This window comes from Chiloscyllium punctatum, chromosome 20 (genome assembly GCF_047496795.1).
Source record: "Chiloscyllium punctatum isolate Juve2018m chromosome 20, sChiPun1.3, whole genome shotgun sequence".
NCBI lineage: Eukaryota > Metazoa > Chordata > Chondrichthyes > Orectolobiformes > Hemiscylliidae > Chiloscyllium > Chiloscyllium punctatum.
In genome coordinates, this window is record NC_092758.1 from 33,705,081 (window position 1) to 33,714,020 (window position 8,940).

The 8,940-nt window shown below is 40.3% G+C and overlaps 1 long non-coding RNA gene across 1 annotated transcript in view; it reads right to left on the reverse strand.

Annotated features, from left to right (window-relative positions):
- Positions 1–5,821, reverse strand: part of LOC140492016 (uncharacterized) — a 47,973-nt gene extending 42,152 nt beyond the window's left edge. The window contains exons 1-2 of the long non-coding RNA XR_011963472.1: positions 5,751–5,821; positions 2,818–2,978 (exon numbers count right to left, since the gene is read on the reverse strand). This is a non-coding gene — a long non-coding RNA (uncharacterized lncRNA). The remainder of the gene's footprint in view (positions 1–2,817; positions 2,979–5,750) is intronic.
- Between the last annotated feature and the right edge of the window lie 3,119 nt (positions 5,822–8,940).

An 8,940-nucleotide genomic window follows, 5' to 3' on the forward strand; every position in this document is an offset into this window, starting at 1 on the left:
TTGGAAAAATATATGGATAGGAAAGGTTTAGAAGGATATGAGCCAAGTGTAGGGAAATGGGGTTAGAGTGGATGGAAATTGTGTTTGGCATGGACCAGTTTGGACCAAAGGACCTGTGTCCATGCTGTAGGACTCTATGACTCCATGAGATCATTTTTGTTTTATTTATTAGTTTGTGGGATGTGGCCGTTGCTGGCTGGGCAGCATTCATTGCCCCCTCCTAGTTGCCCTTGAGATGGTGGTGGTGAGCTGCCTTCTTGAACTGCTGCAGTCCACCTGTTGTGAGTTGACCCACAATGCCATAACGGAGGGAATTCCAGGATTTTGACATTCAAAAGTGAAGGAACAGCGATGTATTTTCAAGTTAGGATGGTGAGTGGCTCGGAGGGGATCTTGAAGGTAATGGTGTTCCCATATATCTGCTGCCTTTGTCCTTCAAGATGGAAGTGATCGTGGGTTTGGGAGTATTTTTGGGGAAGATCTTTGGGGAATTTCTACAGCGTATCTTATAGATAGTATACACTGCTGTTACTGAGCATCGATGATGGAGGGAGGGGATGCTTATGGATGCAGTGCCAGTCAAGAGGATTACTTTGTCCTGGATTGTATCAAGCTTCTTGAGTGTTGTTGGGGCTGCACTTATTCAGGCAAGTGGGGAGTATTCCAGCACACTCCTGCCTTGTGCCTTGTAGAGGGTGGACAGACTTTGAGGGTGAATTACTTGCCACAGTATTCCTAGCCTCTGACCTGCTATTGTAACCATTGTGTTTATATGGTGAGTCCATTTGAGTTTCTGGTCAGGATGTTGATAGTGGGATTTTCAGTGATGGTAATACCATTGAATGTCAAGAGGCGGTGATTAGAATGTCTCTTATTGGTATTGGTCATTGCCTGGCATTTGTGTGGCACCAATGTTACTTTCCACTTCTCAGCCTAAGGAGGAGAAGACTGCAGATACTGGAGATCAGAATCAAAAAATGTGGTGCTGGAAAAGCACAATTGGTCAAGCAGCATCCGAGGAGTAGGAGAGTCGATGTTTCAAGCATAAGCTCTTCATCAGGACCCATTCCTGATGAAGAATTTATGCTCAAAACATCGCTGTCCTGCCACTTGGATGCTGCCTGACTGGCTGTGCTTTTCCAGCACAACACTTTCCATTAGTGATACCTGGACTATCTCTGACACCTCGCTCCCCTTCCTGGACCTCTCCATCTCCATTAGTGACGACCGACTTGACACTGACATTTTTTACAAACCCACTGACTCCCATAGCTACCTGGATTACACTTCTTCCCACCCTATCTCTTGCAAAAATGCCATCCCGTATTCCCAATTTCTCCGCCTCCGCCGTATCTGCTCCCAGGAGGACCAGTTCCACCATAGGACACACCAGATGGCCTCCTTCTTTAGAGACCGCAATTTCCCTTCCCACGTGGTTAAAGATGCCCTCCAACGCATCTCGTCCACATCCCGCACCTCCGCCCTCAGACCCCACTCGTCCAACCGTAACAAGGACAGAACGCCCCTGGTGCTCACCTTCCACCCTACAAACCTTCGCATCAACCAAATCATCCGCCGACATTTCCGCCACCTCCAAAAAGACCCCACCACCAGGGATATATTTCCCTCCTCACCCCTTTCCGCCTTCCGCAAAGACCGTTCCCTCCGTGACTACCTGGTCAGGTCCACACACCCCTACGACCCACCCTCCCATTCTGGCACTTTCCCCTGCCACCGCAGGAACTGTAAAACCTGTGCCCACACCTCCTCCCTCACCTCTATCCAAGGCCCTAAAGGACCCTTCCACATCCATCAAAGTTTTATCTGCTCCCGATGTGGTCTCCTCTACATTGGGGAGACTGGGCGCCTCCTAGCAGAGCGCTTTAGGGAACATCTCAGAGACACCCGCAGCAATCAACCAAACCGCCCCGTGGCCCAACATTTCAACTCCCCCTCCCACTCTGCCGAGGACATGGAGGTCCTGGTCCTCCTTCACCGCCGCTCCCTCACCACCAGATGCCTGGAGGAAGAATGCCTCATCTTCTGCCTCGGAACACTTCAACCCCAGGGCATCAATGTGGACTTCAACAGCTTCCTCATTTCCCCTTCCCCCACCTCATCCTAGTTTCAAACTTCCAGCTCAGTTACTGTCTCCTTGACTTGTCCGACCTGCCTATCTCCTTTTCCACCTATCCACTCCACCCTCTCCTCCTTGACCTATCACCTTCATCTCCTCCCCCACTCACCCATTGTACTCTATGCTACTCTCTCCCCACCCCCACCCTCCTCTAGCTTATCTCTCCATGCTTCAGGCTCACTGCCTTTATTCCTGATGAAGGGCTTTTGCCCGAAACGTTGATTTCGCTGCTCGTTGGATGCTGCCTGAACTGCTGTGCTCTTCCAGCACCACTAATCCACTTTTTGACGCATATCAGCCCAAACCGAGATATTGTCCAGATCTTGTTGCATTTGAACATTGAATGCTTCAATATCTGAGGCGTTGCAAATGATGCTGGACATTGTGCAATCAGAGGAGAAATTTAAAGGTTATAATGCAGAAACCCCTGAGATTTTGTAAAACTGATTGACATTGCATTTACAGAGATAAAAGCAATAGAGAAAGACTCCTTGACAGCCAAAGAAACAAGTGGCAGGGAAGGAGTGTTCAGGAATTTTGATGGAGGGTGAGCACGCACTTAACACCACTATCCCAAATGCCTATTCAGTAATATAAACATATTACAGCCTCATCATTCTGACCAATTGGAGACCAAAGCTGATTTAAATACCACAATGAAATATTAGATTAACCGTCACCTTTGGGACCAGAAGTGTGCTGGTTGATCAAATATCCTGAAGAAGGGCTTATGTCCGAAACGTCGATTCTCCTGCTCCTCGGATGCTGCCTGGCCTGCTGTGTTTTTCCAGCACCACATTTTTCAACTCTGGTCTCCAGCATCTGCAGTCCTCACTTTCTCCTATTGTGGATAAATGCATGGTACACATAATCTATATAAAACCACAGACCAATTAATAGAAACATAATGTAGGGGGCATACGCATCGTTATCATTCCTTATTTACAACATAAAGCACTTAAATAATAATGCAACATTGCCTTAAATAAAACTTTCCAGCAGGGAGCCTTCTCACTTGCACCCTCAACTGACTACCTGAACATCACGGTAGATTGTATTTGAGCAGAAATTGACTCAAAACTGAATCAATTCTTGATATTTCATGTGGCCATTCAATTGAACAACAAATACTTTTCCATTGAGGTAAATATATTAAGACATTCTAATAACTGAACAGAATAGTACAGTAAACTTCATGGTATTTGAAGGATATAATTTTTGCCAGTACAAGCAAAGTTTGCTATAAATAGGTTGGAATAAAATTAAATTATGAACACGTTTTAGCTTCCATTTTTGGATGCTGGAATAATATCATCAACTTTGCACAAGAAAGCAACAACAGCTTCTAACAGCTATTTTGATATAATGGATTGCGAACAAAATGATGTTACATCTCTGCAAGTCGTTGGTCAGACCACATTTGTAGTGTTGTGTTTACGTCTGGGCACCTTACTTAAGGATGAATGATAAAGCTCTGGAGAAAGTGCAAAAGAGAACAATACCAGGAATGAGGGAATTTAGATACAAATATTAGAAGTACTGGGCTCAGAGTAGAGAAGATTAACAGGTGACCTCATGAAATGTTCAAAATTATGAACAATTTTAACAGGGTAAAGAAAGATATTCTGTTTCCACTAGTTGGTATGTCAGTAACTAGGGGTCACAATTGCAAGACTGTCAGCAAGGGAGCTAGGAGTAGGATGAGGAGAAATTTCTTTATTCAGAGTTATTACGATTTGGAATACACTGCCTAGGAGAGTTGTGAAGGTGGATTCCATTGGAGATTTCAAAAGAGAGCTGGATATTTATTTGAAAGTGATGAATCTAGATGTATATGGAGATAGGATTGAAGCATGGAACTGGCTGGATAGCTCCTTCAGGAGTTGGTACAGACACGGTGGGTCAAATGGTATTCTTCTGTATTGTAAAATTCTAAAATAATACAGTTGTTTCCTGGGCAACATACAGTAATATGTGTAATTCATAACCTAAATCTTCAGTGAATAAAATTTATTTCAATTCTTGAATAGATGGCACTTTCTGATGGACCATTTATTGCCACAGGAGAAACAAAAATTGCATATAGCATCAGGTGAAATCCCACTATTTAAAATACATTGCTTTCTTTTGCTGGATCCATGGGTATTTATCATCTATGCAATATGCTCTACTGCTTGATTGAAGCAATTAAAGACATCAGATGCACAAAAAATAATGAAACTGCTACTTTTACTGATAAATGTGTATTCCTATTGCTGGAATTGGCACTCTCCAAAATCACAAGCAGCTATTTAATATCGCATTTATGACACTAACTTTTTACCTTTGCAAGACATTATCAAAATCAAAATCCTAAAGATAATTGAAGCAAAGCAAAGCAAAGCATTTTTTGTTGTCAGGCCAAACAGCTAATTGCGAATTGAATCAAATTAGCTTTATTGTCACATGTACTCAAATGAGTAGCGGAAGGTGTATAAGTTGCCACTTACAGCATCACCTCAGGTAAAAAGGTACCTAGCTACAGCTTCATCAGTTACAAGATTAGTTAGAATGTAACAATGTTTGCAATATACGGTGCTACCTCAGGCACTGAGCACCTAGGTACAATCCTTAGTTACAGAATAGAGAAACGAAGAAAGAAAGTTAATATTACAGCTATACACTGTATAACTGTAGGTCAGAAAAACAAGAAGCAAAATTAAAAAGACAAACATTACAGTCTCTCTTCAAGGAATCTCCACAGCAGACCAGCACAGGTGGATCTCCATGTAATAAATTTGCTGCACTTTATGATTTCAGATAATTATTTTAACAAAACACATTAATGTGTTCTAAATAAGCCTATGCAAGTGGTGAATGCTTTAGATTTGAGGAGTAGAGTTTATGGTCATGACCATTTTTGTTTCAGACATAGCTGAGGTAGTAAATTATTCGGAGCATGCTATTAGAAGTTTTTTTTAACAATAAGAATCAACAACTGAAACAATCCTCTTAGATCAGCACAACTTAAATTTAAAATGATTTTAAAGATAATTTTACTTTCAAAATTATAATAAAAGTTCAATTTATTACAAAATCTGTTATAAAAACAAAGAAAAGATATTATTTTGGTTTTACATATAAGATTTCTTATTACTCAAAAGAAATGTGTTGTTTCTGATTAAATTAGTGATTCGTCATTCTTACATTTTCTTTTCAAACATAATTCCTGTAATTTGAACATAAAAATAAAACATGCAAAAACTGGGAAGTTGAAATAAACAAAAATTATGGAAAATAATGTCAAAAATGTGAAAGCTCAAAATTAAATAATTAAACTTTTACATAACTTTGATCATTTTTGTGAATTGAATTTATTCCTTTACTAGAATTTGACAGTATAACTTATATTGTCTCAAGGAAGGTGAGGTGTAATGGTAATGTTAGTGGACTAATAAACACTAATATATTCATTAAATGAATAATGGGATTTGAATTCTACCATGGCAAATCATGACATTTCAATCTAATAAAATTTCAAATTAAAAACTAATTAATAGCAACCATTTTGATTGTTGTAAAACCACATTGGTTTCAATAGAGCCCCTTAGGGTGAGGAATCTACCAGCCTTACCTGATCTGGTCTACATGTGACTCCCAGACATCTCAGCAATGTGGTTGACTCTTAAATGTCCTCAAAATGGTATAGCAAGTCATTCAGTTGTACTAAATATCTGCAATGACAGGAGAAAGGATTAAAACTGGATAGACTATCTTGTGGTCCATTCTACATTATCACTAACTTTTTGTACAATGAAGAGTGCAGAAAGGCATGACAGGAGCAGCACATAGCAAATCTAAAAATGAGGTGTCAACTTAGTGAACCAACAACACAGGACTACTTGCCTTACAAACAGTGGATGTAACCTGCAATGGATATGGTTAAACAATCTCACAATCAGTGGATCAGATCTATGTTCTGAATCCTACCAGATCCTGTTGTGAATGGTGGTGGACAATTGAAGAACTGAGTAGAGATGGAGACTTCACAAATGTCCCCATTGTCAACTAATGGGGAGCACAGCACATAAATGCAAACGGTAAGACTGAAGCATTTGCAACAATTTTCAGTCAGAATTGATCCATCTCAGCTCCTCCTAAGGTCCACAGCAACACAAGTGCTAATCTTCAGTTAATTTGATTCATCTATGTGATATTAAGAAATGGCTGATGGTATTGGATACAGCAAAAGCTACAAGCACATTCAGACTATAGTACTGTTGACTCGTGATCCAGAACTAGCCATGTTCCTTGCCAAGTTGTTTCAGTACAGTTAAAAACCTAGTATTTAGCTGACTATGTGGATAATTGCCCAGGTATAACCTGTACACAAAAATGACGAATCAAATCCATCCAATTACCACTGTATCAGTCTTCTCATTCAGCACAAGTAATGAAAATGGTTGATAGCATAGCTATAAAGTTGCACTTGCAAAGGAATAATCTACTCACTATCACTCTACTTGGGCTCCACCAGAGCCACTCACTTCTTGACCTCATTAGTCTTGATCCAAAACAGACAAAAGAATTGAAGTTCAAAGGTGACATGAGATTAACTGTCCTTGGCATCAAGTCAATATTTGACTGAGTATGGTATCAAGGAACCCTAGCAAAACTGGAGTCTATGGGAATCAGAGGGGAATCTGCTCATCGGAGTCATAGTAAGTACAAAGCAATACTGTTGTGTTTGTTGGAGGTCAATCATCTCAGTTCAAGGACAACACTGCAGCAATTTCTCAGGTTAGTATCTGAGACCCAAGTGTCTTCAGCTGCTTTAATGATTTTTCCTTCATTGCTGTGTGTGTGTGTGCGCGCACATGTGTGTAGGAGGGGGTGGAATTTAGATTTTAGATTGTAAGGGTTAAAGGTACTTGGGTACAAAAAGCAAAATTCAGATCTCAACTCTGTATTAAGTGAACTTTTTGCATTGTTGAGGCTAGTCCTAGCAAGATCCCTGTAAGCACCTGTGTAAATAGGAGGCAAGGTTAATAAAAAAAACTAAGAAAGCCTTGGAGAGGGAGACAAAGAGAAGACAAACATTGATAAGGAATGAAGAAGGTTGATTATTTCCTGTCTGGTGACTGAGAATAGGCTTTTAAGAAGTGGGGATGATCACGAATGATTGCACAATTTGCACACAGTTCAGCACCATTTGTGACACCCCCAGATACTGAAGCAATCCATGTCCATACGCAGCAAGACATAGACAATATCTAGACTCTGATTATAAGTGCCATGTAACATTGGTGCGGTAGAAGTGTCAAGCAATAACTACTTCCAATAAGAGAGAACCTAAACTATCAAGCTTGACAATAAATGGCATTATTATCACTGAATGTTCCCACTATCAAAACCCTGGGGGTTATCTTTCACCAGTAACTGAATTGGAGCAGGCATATAAATATTTTGGCTACAACAGTCAGTTAGAGGTTAGGAATTCTGGACCAATTCTCCTTTCTCCACAATGACTATCTAGAAAGTACAAAGTAGAAGTGTGATGAAATATTCTCCACTTGCCTGTATGAGTGATATTTCAACAACAGTCAGTAAGCTCAACACCATCCATGTTGAAGCATTCTACTCGATGAGTACCTCCACACACCACTTTCAATACTGACTCTTCAATATTAATGCTTTGGGGCAGCAGTGTGTACTAGATGCACTGCAGTAACTCATCAAGATTCCTCCAATAGCATCTTCTGAACTCATGACCTCTACCACCTCGAAGGACAAAGGCAGTAGATGCATGGGAACATCAGGACTTAAGTTCTGTTAAAAGTCACACAGCATCCTGATATGGAACTATACCGCCATTACTTCACTATTGTTATGTCAAAATCCTGGAACTCCCTTCCTAGCAGCACTATGGATGTCCTATACCCAAGGACTATAGAGGTTCAAGAAGGCAGCTCACCACCACCTTTTCCAGGGATATTAGGAATGGGTAATAAATGCTGGCCTAGCCCATGCACACATCCCAACAATAAATGAAAGAAAACAAATGGATTAGGAATATCCAGTTTTTGATTTGTGGGTCCCAATAGCTTTCTTTTAGATAAAATATTAAAACAAGGCTCTTCAGATAAAAAGGTTTCTAAGCCTTCAATAATTGAAAGTTGAGTAAATTAGGTTCCACCAGCTATCATATGATGGTATCTATATCTACCGACAGTTACTACCTGTGACAATGGTCCAGAGAGGACATTCTTCTTTGCAAATCCCATGGCATAGATATGAATTGTCCTCTTCAATGGAAGAATAGTAGAATGGCAAGATTATTTGATAATTGATCAAAACAAAATCTATAACCTATGAAGTCAGTGTGTGAAAAAAGCTTTTTCTCACATCATATTTGTTGCATTTCCACATCATCTTAAATTTCTCCCCTTCATTTTTGTTTTCCAAGCAGTAATTGATTCACCCTATCTACTCTGTCCAGTCCATTCATGATTTTTAATACTGAATCATATCTCCAATCAACCTTTTTTTCTCCAGATAGAAGTTTCAACTTCTTCAAACTACAGGTATTCTCATATCTTATGTTTTTCACACTTGGAACCACGTTACTGCACTCCCTCCAATGTATCTGCATCTTTTTTTTACCATGTAGTGCCCACAATATTCCAGCTGAGGTCTACCAAATGTCTGGCACAAGTTACAACGTCACCTCCTTGTTCTTGTACTCTATTAATAAAGCAGGGGATACTATGATCTGTGGACCCAGATCCTCTGCTCCTGCATCCCCTTCAGAGCTGTACTCCATT